The 13,564-nt window shown below is 46.0% G+C and overlaps 1 long non-coding RNA gene across 1 annotated transcript; it reads right to left on the reverse strand.

The window, feature by feature from the left end:
• Nucleotides 1-12,377: 12,377 nt before the first annotated feature.
• LOC132233714 (uncharacterized) lies at nucleotides 12,378-12,858 on the reverse strand. The gene is made up of 2 exons (XR_009452697.1): nucleotides 12,721-12,858; nucleotides 12,378-12,634 (listed from the first exon to the last, which is right to left on the reverse strand). It is a non-coding gene; the product is annotated as an uncharacterized LOC132233714 (long non-coding RNA).
• Between the last annotated feature and the right edge of the window lie 706 nt (nucleotides 12,859-13,564).

Here is a 13,564-nt window from a genome sequence, read left to right on the forward strand (position 1 = left end):
CCTCTTCCTCTTCTTAAAGGATACCTTTCAGCATTTCATATAATCCTGGTTTGGTGGTGATGAACTCCTTTAGCTTTTCCTTATCTGTGAAGCTCTTTATCTGACCTTCAATTCTGAATGATAGCTTTGCTGGATAAAGTAATCTTGGTTGTAGGTTCTTGGTATTCATCACTTTGAATATTTCTTGCCACTCCCTTCTGGCCTGCAAAGTTTCTGTTGAGAAATCAGCTGACAGTCATATGGGTATTCCCTTGTAGGTAACTGAGTTTCTTTCTCTTGCTGTTTTTAAGATTCTCTCTTTATCTTTTGCTCTTGGCATTTTAATGATGATGTGTCTTGGTGTGGTCCTCTTTGGATTCCTTTTGTTTGGGGTTCTCCGCGCTTCTTGGACCTGTAAGTCCATTTCTTTCACCAGGTGGGGGAAGTTTTCTGTCATTATTTCTTCAAATAGGTTTTCAATATCTTGCTCTCTCTCATCTTCTGGCACCCCTATAATTCTGATGTTGGTACGCTTGAAGCTGTCCCAGAGGCTCCTTACACTATCCTCGCATTTTTGGATTCTTTTTTCATTTTGCTTTTCCAGTTGGATGTTTTTTGCTTCCTCGCATTTCAAATCATTGACTTGATTCTTGCGCTCCTCTGGTCTGCTGTCGGGCGTCTGTATAATATTCGTTATTTCAGTCCGTGTGTGCTTAATTTCTAGTTGGTTCCCCAATATAAGATCGAGGGTCTTATTAGTTTTCGTGTAGATCTCATTAAGTTTATCGGCAGCTTCTAAACAGTTCTTGAGAGACCTTAAAAGTGTGGTTCTGAACTCTATTTCTTCCATTGACAATTTTGTCCTGTTTCTTTGTCTCCGCATTTTGTTATGCTTCCTTGGTGCACCCCCTAGTGGTCTTTGTTCGCAGTCTTATAGATAAATTTTGATTGTTGTAGCTAATCCCAGGGAGGGTTTGACCTCCAGGCCAAGTGGCTATGAGAATCAGCCGTGTCAGCAGTGAGGAGAACTTCTGTCCCCTAGGGAGGTGCTAATCTAGCCTTTGCCTGAGGCTATCCGGCAAATGCCTCTGTGCAGGGCTTGGGCGGGGCGGGTCGCACAGGATCAACAGGGTAGGCCGGAGAGAGCAGTTATGGCGGCTCTCAGTCCTGTCCCCAGGGGCTCTGCCTCTCTGAGTCCCAGCACCCGCTGCAAAGCTCGGAGAGAAAGCTGCACTCGCTCTGACCGAAGCCAGACAGTCCCGCTTCTCCCTTTGAGTCTGGGTCCCTAAAGACTCGCCTGTATCTGGAGCTCAGAGTCTGCGACTCCCTCCCGATTGAAAACGCCAACCACGCCCTCCGCCGCCAGCCCGCTCCACGCACTCCGCACCTCAGAATTTGACTTCAGCACTGCGCCTCCTCTGAGTGTCCGTATGCGTTTCTCTTTCCTCCTAGTTGTAGGACTTCCACTCAGCCAGCATTCCTGTGGTTCTGGGTGATGTCCGTTCCGTGTTTTAGTTTCACTTTTGAAGTAGTTGTTCAAAGCAGCAAACTCCGGCGTTAACCTATGCCGCCATCTTGGTTCCTAGGAATTTGTATTTGAAATAGGTCCCTATGCCTATGTATTAGGCCATTTTTATTGGTGAGTAATTTGCCTCTGTCTTTTCTTTCCCTATCAGATACAGAACTCTTTCTATTGGAATTAAATTTTTACAGAAAAGATGAAATGCCTGCAATGAAATTCCTCTCCCATAATCTGATGATAGAATGTTGCTGAGTGAACTGACTGTTGCTTCCCCAACAGCCACTGGAAAAGCAAAATTCTTTGGCATGGTGGACTAATTACTGTGTGTGTGTGTGTGTGTGTGTGTGTGTGTGTGTGTGTGTCCTGCTGTATTAAGTGAAATTTTTGGATTTTTCAATCATATTGACTATACAAAATATCAAAAGCACACCGGCCCTCTATGAAATGTCAGTCTCTCTTTCCCTCTGCTCTCCTGGCTAACTGCCTCCCTACTTTAGGCATGAAAGGAGAGAGAAAGGGAAGAAAAGGGGATGAAGAGGAAGAGGGACAAGGTAGAAAGGGCAGGAAACACCTTCCCACAGCACCTCTCACTGGCTCACTACCCTCATCTGCTTTTATGCTTTTCTTTGACTCCAGTCTGCACTCTGAAATGTGACTGAAACTTCCAGGGAGACCTGGAGGCAGAAAGCTGCATCCCAAGGCCATTGCCACTTAACAATAGAATGGTGTGATGGTTAAGTTTATGTGTCAACTTGACGGGGCTCAGAGACAACCAGAGAGCTGGTAAAACAGCATTTCCTGAGGGAATCTGTGAGGGGTGTCTCCAGCAGAGACTAGCATTTGAGTTGGTGGGCTGAGGTAAGAAGATGGCCCTCATGACGCAGGGGGCATCTCTCAGCGGCAGAGGGCATGAAGGAAGGAACTGTGGAGGAAGGCCCACTTTGTCCTCTTGCTTGAGCCCAGACATCCATCTTCTTCTGCCCAGGGACACTGGCACTCCTGGTTCTCAGGCCTTCAAACTTGGACTGAATCACACACCACCAGCTTTCTAAGGTCTCCATCAGCAGACAGCAGATGTGAAACTTTTTAGCCTCCACGTAAGCCAATTCCTCATAATAAATCTCCTCATCTCTATCTCTACCTATATGAAAAAATAAACATTAAGTATATAAATAATGATAGAGAGGGGGGGAGGGAGAGAGAGAGAGAGAGATCTAATTAGATCAGTTTCTTTAAATACCCTGAGTAATAAACTGGAAAGTATGAAAGTTAGAAGCAACCTTATCTGCTCAAAATGGCAAAATGTGTAAATGCTGTGCTTGCCTTCTCCTGCAGCCACATGGAAATTACAACTAAACGATAGAGAAACTATCCTTGAGACCCACCGGAAGTCTAGCTGAACAGAAGTCCTAGAACTAAGGATATACAGAATAAGTCATGCTGAGACTAGTATGAGGGGCGGAGACACGGAACAGGCTGGCCCCACACTCATGTGGGGTGATTAAAAATTGGGAGGGCTATCTCAGCTTCAAAGGTTCTCCCTGAGGAGCAAGGAGTCCCAACTCCAGAACAGGATTCCCAGCTCAGGGTTCCAGGGCTGGGAAGAGAAGTCTCCATAACTTCTGGCTGTAAGAACCAGCTTGGATTATAGCTGAGTGAGGTGGAGAAGGCTGCTGAAGTCCCAGGTGTTCCTCCTAAAGGGCCCGAGCACTAGCTTACTCCCTGATGGACTTATCTGCTCTGAGCTCCAGCACTGGGGCAGTGTTGGGGTCCAGCCCCAGCAGGTCCAGGGGTTCCCAAAGGTGTGGACGGAGTCGGCAAAGAATGAAGGAATGACACGGAGGCAGCGTTCAGTTGATCAGCATGGTTGGGTTCTCTTGCCTGGTTCTATCTTGAAATTTCTTTTGAGAGCCACATTTTTGAAACTTAAGCTATATAGGTAGGTACATTGTTATTAACTTAATTAGGGTACTCCTAAGCTGGCCTTTGCTAAAAATGTCCTCAATCTGATTGAGATATTTCGCTGAGGTCGATCCCTTCCAACTCTCCCATCTGCACTCCTCTTGTATACTTGTTTCCTCTATCTCCTTTCATTCATCCCCTATATATGTCCACCCCCCACTTCTTCTAAGGCCACTTCTTCAAAATAGACTTGCCCAGGCCGAAAACCGACTTCTGCGCATGGGCCACAAAGTTTCAATCACACTGTACATGCGCGCTCCCATGCGGTATTTTGTGGAAGAACCACACTCAAGGGGCCAAAGAGCCGCATGTGGCTTGCGAGCCGCGGTTTGCTGACCAGTGGCCAGGGAGAAAATAGAATGCATTATTCGATTAGTATGAGGAAACTTGTAAAAGACAAAATAACTCCATAAATGGGTTCTCTGTGGGAATCCTTATGGTGCAGAAGTTAAAGAAAACCACCCTAGCTGTTGTGGCTCAATGGTTACAGCGTCAGCCTGAGCACCAAAGGTTCCTGGGTTGGATTCCCAGACCTGCATGGCAGGTTCAATCCCCAGGGGTAGCTAATGGATGTCTGTCTGTCTGTCTCTCTCAGCACATTGTATCCACAGTGTATTCCACTGCAATACAGCCTTTGTCTGGGTCAAATAGCCGGTTGAGGCAGGTATGTCTGGACGTCAATGGCATGTTTTTTTTTAAAATATATTTTATTGATTTTTTACAGAGAGGAAGGGAGAGAGATAGAGAGTTAGAAACATCGATGAGAGAGAAACATCGATCAGCTGCCTCCTGCACATCTCCTACTGGGGATATGCCCGCAACCCAGGTACATGCCCTTGACCGGAATCGAACCTGGGACCTTTCAGTCCGCAGGCCGACGCTCTATCCACTGAGCCAAACCGGTTTCGGCATCAATGGCATGTTTATCTTCCTGTCCTCAAGTTCATTCATCCCCAACCCTTAGGAAGCAGTTTGTCACCCTTCCATGTTCCAGGGGCTGTGATGGGTGCCTTACACACAGAGATGGAGAACTGGCTACAGGTTTCAGACCTTCCATCCCAGTGAGAGAATAAATACAGGAGACCGTTCAGAATACAGCCAGCTCTGTGAGCATTTGGGGATCAGAAAGAAACATTCTAAACCTGATGCCTCTCTTCAAAGTCAAATTTGTATTGTTTGCTTGACTGAGGGGGGGGGGAATGAAGGGGGATTGCAATAGATGTAATAAATAAATAACAACAGAAGATGAAAACAAATTAATAGATAGTGAAGGTGGCAGATGATTGACAGCTCAAGCTAGTGGCAGGGTTTCAGGGAGCTACTTGGGACAGTCCGCTGAGCTGAGGGCTGGGACACGGAGCCTGGGAATGAGCATGAAGGAGCGCTGCGGGAGGGTAGGAGAGTGAGGCCAACGCAGAATTGTCAGAGCCCCGTCTGCACAGCAGCCTGACAGCTTTGCTTGTCCAATTCTCCTTTTTCCTTTTCCCTTTCAGAGGTGTTACTCTTTAATGAAAAAAATAATGCCTGCTCAACTTCATCCCTGCATCCTCTAGCACCCCTTTGGAGACAGTTGTTTAGTTGTACTGTCCTGGCCAGTGTCACTCAGTGATTAGAGCATCGGCCCAGGCACTGAAGGGTCCAGGGTTCAGTTCCCAGGTTGGGCATGGCTGGGAGGCAACCAGTGACTGCTTCTCTCTCACTTAGATGTTCCTATCGCTACCATTATCTCTATCTCTATCTCTTCATTATCTCTATCTCTATCTCTATCTCTATCTCTATCTCTATCTCTATCTCTATCTCTATCTATCTTTTCCTCCTCTGCCCCTCCCTTCTAGTCTCTCTGAAAAGCAATGGGAAAAAAAAAAATCCTCTCCAAAACCAGTTTGACTCAGTGGATAGAGCGTCGGCCTGGGGACTGAAAGGGTCCCAGGTTCAATTCCGGTCAAGGGCATGTACCTGGGTTGCGGGCACATCCCCAGTGGGAGATGTGCAGGAGGCAGCTGATCGATGTTTCTCTCTCATCGATGTTTCTAACTCTCTATCTCTCTCCCTTCCTCTCTGTAAAAAATCAATAAATATATTTTAAAAAAATCCTCAGGTGAAGATAATAAAACAAAAACAACAAAAAAAGTTTAGTTGTTCTTATTATTCTATTTGATAGTCAAGTTTTGTTGCCTTAGGTCCATGAAAGCCCTTCAATCTCACTCCCCACCCTTCCCCCACCCCCCCAATTTTCTGTTTTCTGGTACAATAAATTGCCTCATGCGCAAAGTGGTCAAAGTAAATGAAGTTTAGAAATGATCCATTCAATGTAGCATCATGGCTGCCTTTGGTAGAAGACTTTAGTAAGAACAGTTTTAATTAAGTTCTTCAGGGGCTGGAGGGGGGGAGAATTCTATATCCAAGTTGCTTAAGCAATGATTAGGAAAAGAAATGGGGATAACAATGACAGAACTCTCACTGAAAAAGTGAGGGAGGAGAGAAAGGAGTACCTACAGAGGGTGATGGGTCAAGCCAGTTTTAGGTTTTATGTTTTGGGATAGAAGAGACTTCAGCAATTTAAATGCTGACAGGGAAGGATCCAGCAGAAGAAGATGATAAAAATAGAAGAGAAAAGGAGGCTAATTGTGCAAGAGAGGAAGAGCCTAGAGAAGATGGAGATGAGACAGGTGAATGAATCAGCCTTAGATAGGAGAAAGGACATTTACTATTCCTGAAAGGATTAATAGATTGATGCTCTTGGGCATGTAGATTTGCTTTGAAGTTGAGAAAATTCCTAACTGAAGAAAAAAACTATTTTCTCCATGAAACAGGTGGCCAGATCACCTATTACAATTCGAGATTAGGAGAAGAAGGGTTTGTACATGTTGGGAACACGTTTGAGATTGGAAGATGTATTAGTTATTTAAGGCTGTGTAATAAATTGCCCCAAAATGTAGTGGCCTGAAACAATATTATGATTTCACAGTTTCTGTGGGTTGGAAATGTGGCCATCACTTGGCTGGGTTTTCAAGGTCTTTACAAGGTTCTGATCATGATGTCAACTGGGACAGCTGGGGGAAGATCTGCTTCCAACGCCACTTACGTGATTGTTGGAAGAATTCAGTTCCTCCTGGGCTGTTGGACTGAAGACTTTGGTTTTCGGTGCAAATATTCCCTCCACGTGGGGTTCACCATACAGACTGATGGCTATATTCCATTAGAAAGAGCAAAAGAGAGTGAGCACGACAAAAGCCAAAGTCTTTTTGGAACATGATCTCAGAAGTGACGTTCCATCACCTTTCCTGTATCCTACTTGTTAGAAGCAAGTCATCAGGTATAGCCCACAGTCCAGGGCACAAATAGTAGGAGGCATGATCATTGGGACCAATCTTAGGAGCTTCCTACCACAGAACAGAATGGAAAAGATTTGAAATGGATCTTGGACATAGTACTATCACAGTAGCATCAACAGGATCTGTAAACATTGCTGAGCAAGAATTTATATGATAGCCGTCTGCTGGATATTGTGATTTCCTCCAGAGGCATTCAGTAATCAGGTACCTACAAGGACAGATGATCTAAGAATGTAGCGTTCAACACAGTTGTTTTTGTTGTGGATTTTTTAAAAATTAAATTTATTGGGGTGACATCTTATATAATAAAAGCCTACTATGCTAAGTGTCCAGTTAGCCATTCAACCAATCAAAGCTAATGATATGCTAAGGCGGCTCATCTGCTCGTTATGACGTGCACTGGCCACCAGGGGGTAGTCAGTAGGTCAATCAGTTGTTATGACGAGCACTGACCACCAGGGGGTAGACCGGTAGGTTAACTTGCTGCTGGAGTCTGCTCAATTGGGGTGTGCTGGACATGCCCTGGAGCCCTCCTGTGGTCCCTCCCTGGCTGGGTAATCTCCCACATCCCTCCCTGGCCCCAATCGTGCACAGACAGGGTCCCTTGGCCTGGCCTGCGCCCTCTTGCAATATCAGCTGAGGTGCCCCCCCCCCCCCCAAGCACACAAATTTCATGAACTGGGCCACTAGTTGGTTAATAAGATTATATAGGGCCGAAACTGGTTTGGCTCAGTGGATAGAGCGTCGGCCTGCGGACTGAAAGGTCCCAGGTTCGATTCCGGTCAAGGGCATGTACCTGGGTTGTGGGCATATCCCCAGTAGGAGATGTGCAGGAGGCAGCTGATCGATGTTTCTCTCTCATCGATGTTTCTAACTCTCTATCTCTCTCCCTTCCTCTCTGTAAAAAAAAAAAAAAAAAAAATTCAATAAAATATATTAAAAAAAAAAGATTATATAGGTTTCAACTGTACAATTCCATGTTGTATCACCTATATATTGCATTGTGTGCCCACCACACCCCCAGTCAGGTCTCCTATTGTGGCCATATATATGACTCCCTTTACCCTTTGTTACTCCCACCACCCCCCTTCCCTCTGGTAACCCCCATACTGTTGTCTGTGTCTATGAGTTTTACTTGGTTTTCTTGTTTGTTCATTTGTTGCTTTCAGTTTTATGTCCCACGTATCAGTGAAATCATGTGGTTCTTAACTTCATGATGCAGATTTTGTGTCAGTTAATAACTAGGTGTATAGATACTCTCTGGAGTTACTATGCATTCCTCAAACTTAAGGAGAATTGGCAAATAGTTCTGGCTACCTTCGGGATATCCTCTTATCTTTCAAGGCAACATTGGGAAGGAGATAGTGTGGTGATTAAAAGTTCGCTTGGAAAGATAGCCTGGGTTGAGTCTTTGTTCAACTTAATAGTGGGGTAACTTTTTTTTTTAAATATATATTTTATTGATTTTTTACAGAGAGGAAGGGAGAGGGATAGAGAGTTAGAAACATCGATGAGAGAGAAACATTGATCAGTTGCTTTCTGCACTGGGGATGTGCCCACAACCAAGGTACATGCCCTTGACTGGAATTGAACCTGGGACCCTTCAGTCCACAGGCTGGTGCTCTAACCACCAAGCCAAACCAGCCAGGGCAATAGCGGGGTAACTTTGAGCAAATTGTTTAACGTCATCAAACTTGCTTACCTTTAAAATCGTGTTGTTTGTGGGAAGCAAATGAGGTGACACATGGGAAGCAATTATATTAGTAGCTTTTCTGTGGTAAGCTTTCAGTAAATGGTGTTCATTGTTATGCCCCAGTATAAGGTTTACACTGCTACCTGTTAGAATTTCTAAGCTATTTATGGATTAAAATTGAGGTCTTCATTGTGACTGCCCAAAGGAACGGAAAATTGAGGATGTCCCCAGTGAATCCAAATGCGGCCAGTCCAGATCTTTGTAGGGGCAAGCAGTGTTTTCAATACGCCACAAATAAAAAACTGACAAAATTATTATGGCCATTATTTCCTCCTGTTCTCCCTTCAGGCAGCGTGCTGGACTCAGGACGGTAGTATGTGGTTGTATGTACTTGAGAGGAGTTAGTTGCTGCCCAGCTTGTGGATGGTGACTCATAGAGCAGTCATGGAGGGCTGGCTTGGAAACTCCAAATGAGGGGCTCACCCAATCATCTTGTGGAGCTGGGGAAGAAGGCAGGACAGTGGCCAGGGAGCAAAAGTCCCAGAGGATAGCAAGCTAAGCAAGGGTGACACCAGGTCCAGAAGTTTCCTTTTCGGCACCGTGGTCCTAAACAGCGGCTGAATCTTGAGTGTTCAAGTTCAGCAGCTCTTGTCCCATCTTGGCACAACAACAATATGAAATATGATAACATCCGGGTGTGGAAAGGTTACTATTTTCCTGGAAGTTGGAGAAATTCCAGAATGTTATTACTGTCAAAGAATCTTTTTTTTTTTTTTACAGAATAATTTTGAATGTTTATTATTTATTTGATTGTTTGTTTGTTTGTTTGTTTATTCCATCACCATTTATTCCCTCTATGCCCTCGTCGTAATCCAGCCCCCAACTCCTGCATTAAGATCCAAGTATGACTGCTGCTTCTATTTTTTAAAATACATTTTTATTGATCTTTTTAGAGAGAGAGGACGGGTGAGGGATAGAGAGATAGAAACATCTATTGGCTGCTTCCTGCAGGCACCCTCCTGGAGATCTAGTCCACAACCTGGACATGTGCTCTGACCAGGAATCCAACCGGTGACCTCTTGGTTCATAGGTAGACTCTCAACCACTGCATCACACTGGCCAGGCTCTATTTTTTATTTCTATTGAAAACATGGAATTCACCAAACCCTCCTTGATATCTCTGTGCATCTTCCTTTTTTATTGACCTCTTAATATTAGAGCACCCCAGTCTATTATGTTTAATGTCATCTTAACTAATAATAGACAAACATGTAAATTGCCCATACCTTTGCTACCCTAACCAGCCAATCAGGAAAGTATGCAAATTAACCCAACAAAGATGGCGGTTAATTTGCATACATAGGCTCCAAAGCATGATGGCCTGGGGCCCGCTCCTGCCAGAGCCTGGCCAGAGCGAAGGCCTGGGTCCAGGGTGCCAGAGGCAAACTGCTGCTGGCAGCCAAGTGAAGGGAAGGCCTATTGCATGAATCTCTTTGTGCAACAGGCCTCTAGTCTAATATATTTGGAATTAAATTTATTACGTTTTCTGTTTGTCTGTCTGTTCTGTGTTAGCTCTCTCTCCTTTCTTGCCTTATTTTGGATTGATTTTAAGAAGTATTCCAGACTCTAGGAGGACTTCCAAACAGGTCCAGAACTAGGATGATGTGAAGGAGGTATTGCCTGAGGTGACAAATATAAGGAGACCAAAACTCAGAATCAAAATAAATAATATTTTTATACAACTTTTTTTAAAAAGCAAAATGAATGCAAGACTACCCCTTCTAGGAAGATGGAGCCAGTGTACTTTTTCCTACTTCTCCCACGAAGCACAACTAAAAACCTGAGACATTATATAAAAACTAGAGGCCTAGCCGTAACCAGTTTGGCTCAGTGGATAGAGCGTCGGCCTGTGGACCGAAGGGTCCCAGGTTTGATTCCAGTCAAGGGCATGTACCTTGTTTGCGGGCACATCCCCAGTGGGGGGGAGGAGGGGTGCGGAAGGCAGCTGATTGATGTTTCTCTCTCATCGATGTTTCTAACGCTCTATCCCTCTTCCTTCCTCTCTGTAAAAAAATATATTTAGCCAAGACCAGTTTGGCTCAGTGGATAGAGCTTCGGCCTGCGGACTGAAAGGTCCCAGGTTCGATTCCGGTCAAGGGCATGTACCTGGGTTGTGGGCATATTCCCAGTAGGAGATGTGCAGGAGGCAGCTGATTGATGTTTCTCTCTCATCGATGTTTCTAACTCTCTATCTCTCTCCCTTCCTCCCTGTAAAAAATAAATAAAATACATTTAAAAAATATATTTAAAAAACAAACAAACAACAACAACAAAAAACTAGAGTCCTAATGCATGAAAATTCATACACTCCCGGGGATCAGAGAGCTCCACACTAAGGGAGTGGAGCTCAGAGCTGAGCTTTACCCTGGAACTCCAAGGCCCTGGGGGAGGCAGACAGGGCAGTGGGCTCAGGGGTACCAGCACCCGCTATTCACCAGCCTGGGGGGTCACCAGGCCTCTTGTCCCCAACCTGCTTCTTGGCCACAAGAACTGTTGAGAGAAAATTCAGAGCTTGCCCTTTGCAGTGATTGGTTGTCAGGACGGGCTTTCTTGAAGCCAGGGGGTTGGGGAAAGCGAATATATCCGTGTCTGGTATAGCGAGGTTTCCTGCTCACAAATCGCTGTTTCCATAGTTCTCCCTTCTTCCTCTCTGAAAGTAAATAGTTTAAAAAGTGACTATTTTGGGCCTGGCCAGAGAGCTCAGTCATTTATAGATAGGATTGTCCTGATCTACCCATTTCTTCGCTCAGGCTGCCCTGTGAGCCCCCACTGCCCGGCTTGCTCTCTCAAGAGCAAATCATTCCGGGGGAAACTGCCTCCAATAAACAGTGCGCACCATTGAAGGGGCAGCCCTCCGTGTCGCGGCCTCAGGAAACCGGTGCCTGCTGCTCCCTAAACCGGGACTTCAGGACTGAGAAGGCACTCTCCCTGCCAAGCAGGCCTTTGCTGCGCGGAAGTCGCTTCCCCAGGAGGCAGGGTTTGCGCGGGTGAAATCAGAAGCGGCTAAAGGGAGCCTGCTGCCCCGAATCCGCTCCTGCCAGGGGGTCACAGCCAGTCACACCCCGCGGGGTCAGGGCAGCGCGAAAGGTGACATAGAATCCCTTCCCCGGGGCTGGGCAGCACCCCTGGCGCTACAAAGAGAAACCAAGAGAGAAACCGCTTCTGAGAAAAAGTCCGCTGGGCGCACCTAGTCCCCAGCAGCCACAGACAAAAGGCGGAGACCCCAGGCTGCGGAGCATCTAATGGCGCCAGAACTAACCAAGTTGCAAACAAAAGCCTGCCGCCCTGAAAGCGCGGACCCGGGAACGGAGCGGTGCTAACACCCAAACGGGTCCCGGGGTGAAGTCCAATCAGAGATCACCAGGCTTGGAAATGCCCGGGGCGGACATTGCGCAACATAACGGGCCCAACACAGCCGATTTCCCGTAAATGCTTTGGAAATCAGAAAGAAAGCGGAAGTCATCCCCCTACAATGGTATGAGGCAGTCACTTTTTTTTCTGCTGAAAACCCGGATCAAATCCGATAGAGTCATTTTTAAATTTTTTTCTTGAATTTGAGAGAGAGCCAGGGAAAGGTCGATTTGTTTTTCCACTTCTTTGTGCATTCCTTGTTGCTTCTTTGTTATATTCGGCGTATGTTCTAAACACATGAGCATTCTAGCCAGCGCCAGAGAGAGGCAGGTTTTAAACAATTTATTTACTTTCAGAGAGAGAGGACGGGAGAACAATGGAAACAGCGATTTGTGAGCCAGAAACCTTGCAATACCCTGTGTCTATTTATACAGAACTGAGCTCACTGAGCTCTGCGAACAGACACCCATTGATATTTCTTTTTTTAAAATGCATTTTATTGATTTTTTACAGAGAGGAAGGGAGAGGGATAGAGAGTTAGAAACATTGATGAGAGAGAAACATTGATCAGCTGCCTCCTGCACATGTGCTGCCGGGGATGTGTCCGCAACCCAGGTACATGCTTTTGACCGGAATCGAACCTGGGACCCCTCAGTCCACAGGCCGACGCTCTATCCACTGAGCCAAACCGGTGCTGGCAATATATTTCTATCTCTCCCTTTCCCCACCTCTCTGATATCAATAAAAATATATAAAAAATAAAAATCATATACATATTATACATACATAGAGACATAAACATACAGACAGACACTCACGAGTTCTCCTGGTTTCAGTAGAAGAGGATGAATTATCAAGAAGCTTCAACAGAGATGGCTCAGGATCAGAGAGCTCCACACTAAGGGAGTGGAGCTCAGAGCTGAGCTTTACCCTGGAACTCCAAGGCCCTGGGGGAGGCAGACAGGACAGTGGCCTCAGGGGTACCAGCACCCGCTACTCACCAGCCTGGGGGGTCACCAGGCCTCTTGTCCCCGACCTGCTTCTTGGCCACAAGAACTGTTGAGAGAAAATTCGGAGCCCTTCCTTCCTAGGAAGACAATCTGAAAACGGCCATGCAGCTCAGAGGCTGGGTTTAAGGGCAGCTTGTGAAGGGAAAAGAGGAAGTAGCTTGCCCTTTACAGAGGTTGGCTGTCAGGACGCGTGACTTTGGGAAACCAATGTTTAGAAGGGGGCGGGGAGGGGCGGGGCTAAATGGGTATTGATTGACTTGCTTGCTCCAGTGTTTAGTTGACATGTAGGGCTCGAACACCGTTACACGTTATACGTCTGGTTTAGTCCGGTTTAGGTTCGAACACGATTACACGTTCTGTTTAGGCTCCAACACAATTAAGTGACATAATTAGGTCGATATCTTGAGTAAAGCAATGTTTTACTTTGCAGGGACGGATAGCCGGAAGGCTGATCTGCCGCTAGGTGTCGGTGCAGAGGAATTCCTCCAGCAGAAAGGCCGATCTGCGGCCGAATGTGGGTGCAGCGTTATTCGTCCAGCAGTCCGTGCAGCGGTATTCGTCCAACAGAAACTCCGATCTGCCACTTGGTGTCTGTGCAGAGGAATTTGTCCAGCAGAAAGGCCGATCTGTCGTTGGGTGTCAGTGCAGAGGA

Source organism: Myotis daubentonii, chromosome 4 (assembly GCF_963259705.1).
Source record: "Myotis daubentonii chromosome 4, mMyoDau2.1, whole genome shotgun sequence".
NCBI lineage: Eukaryota > Metazoa > Chordata > Mammalia > Chiroptera > Vespertilionidae > Myotis > Myotis daubentonii.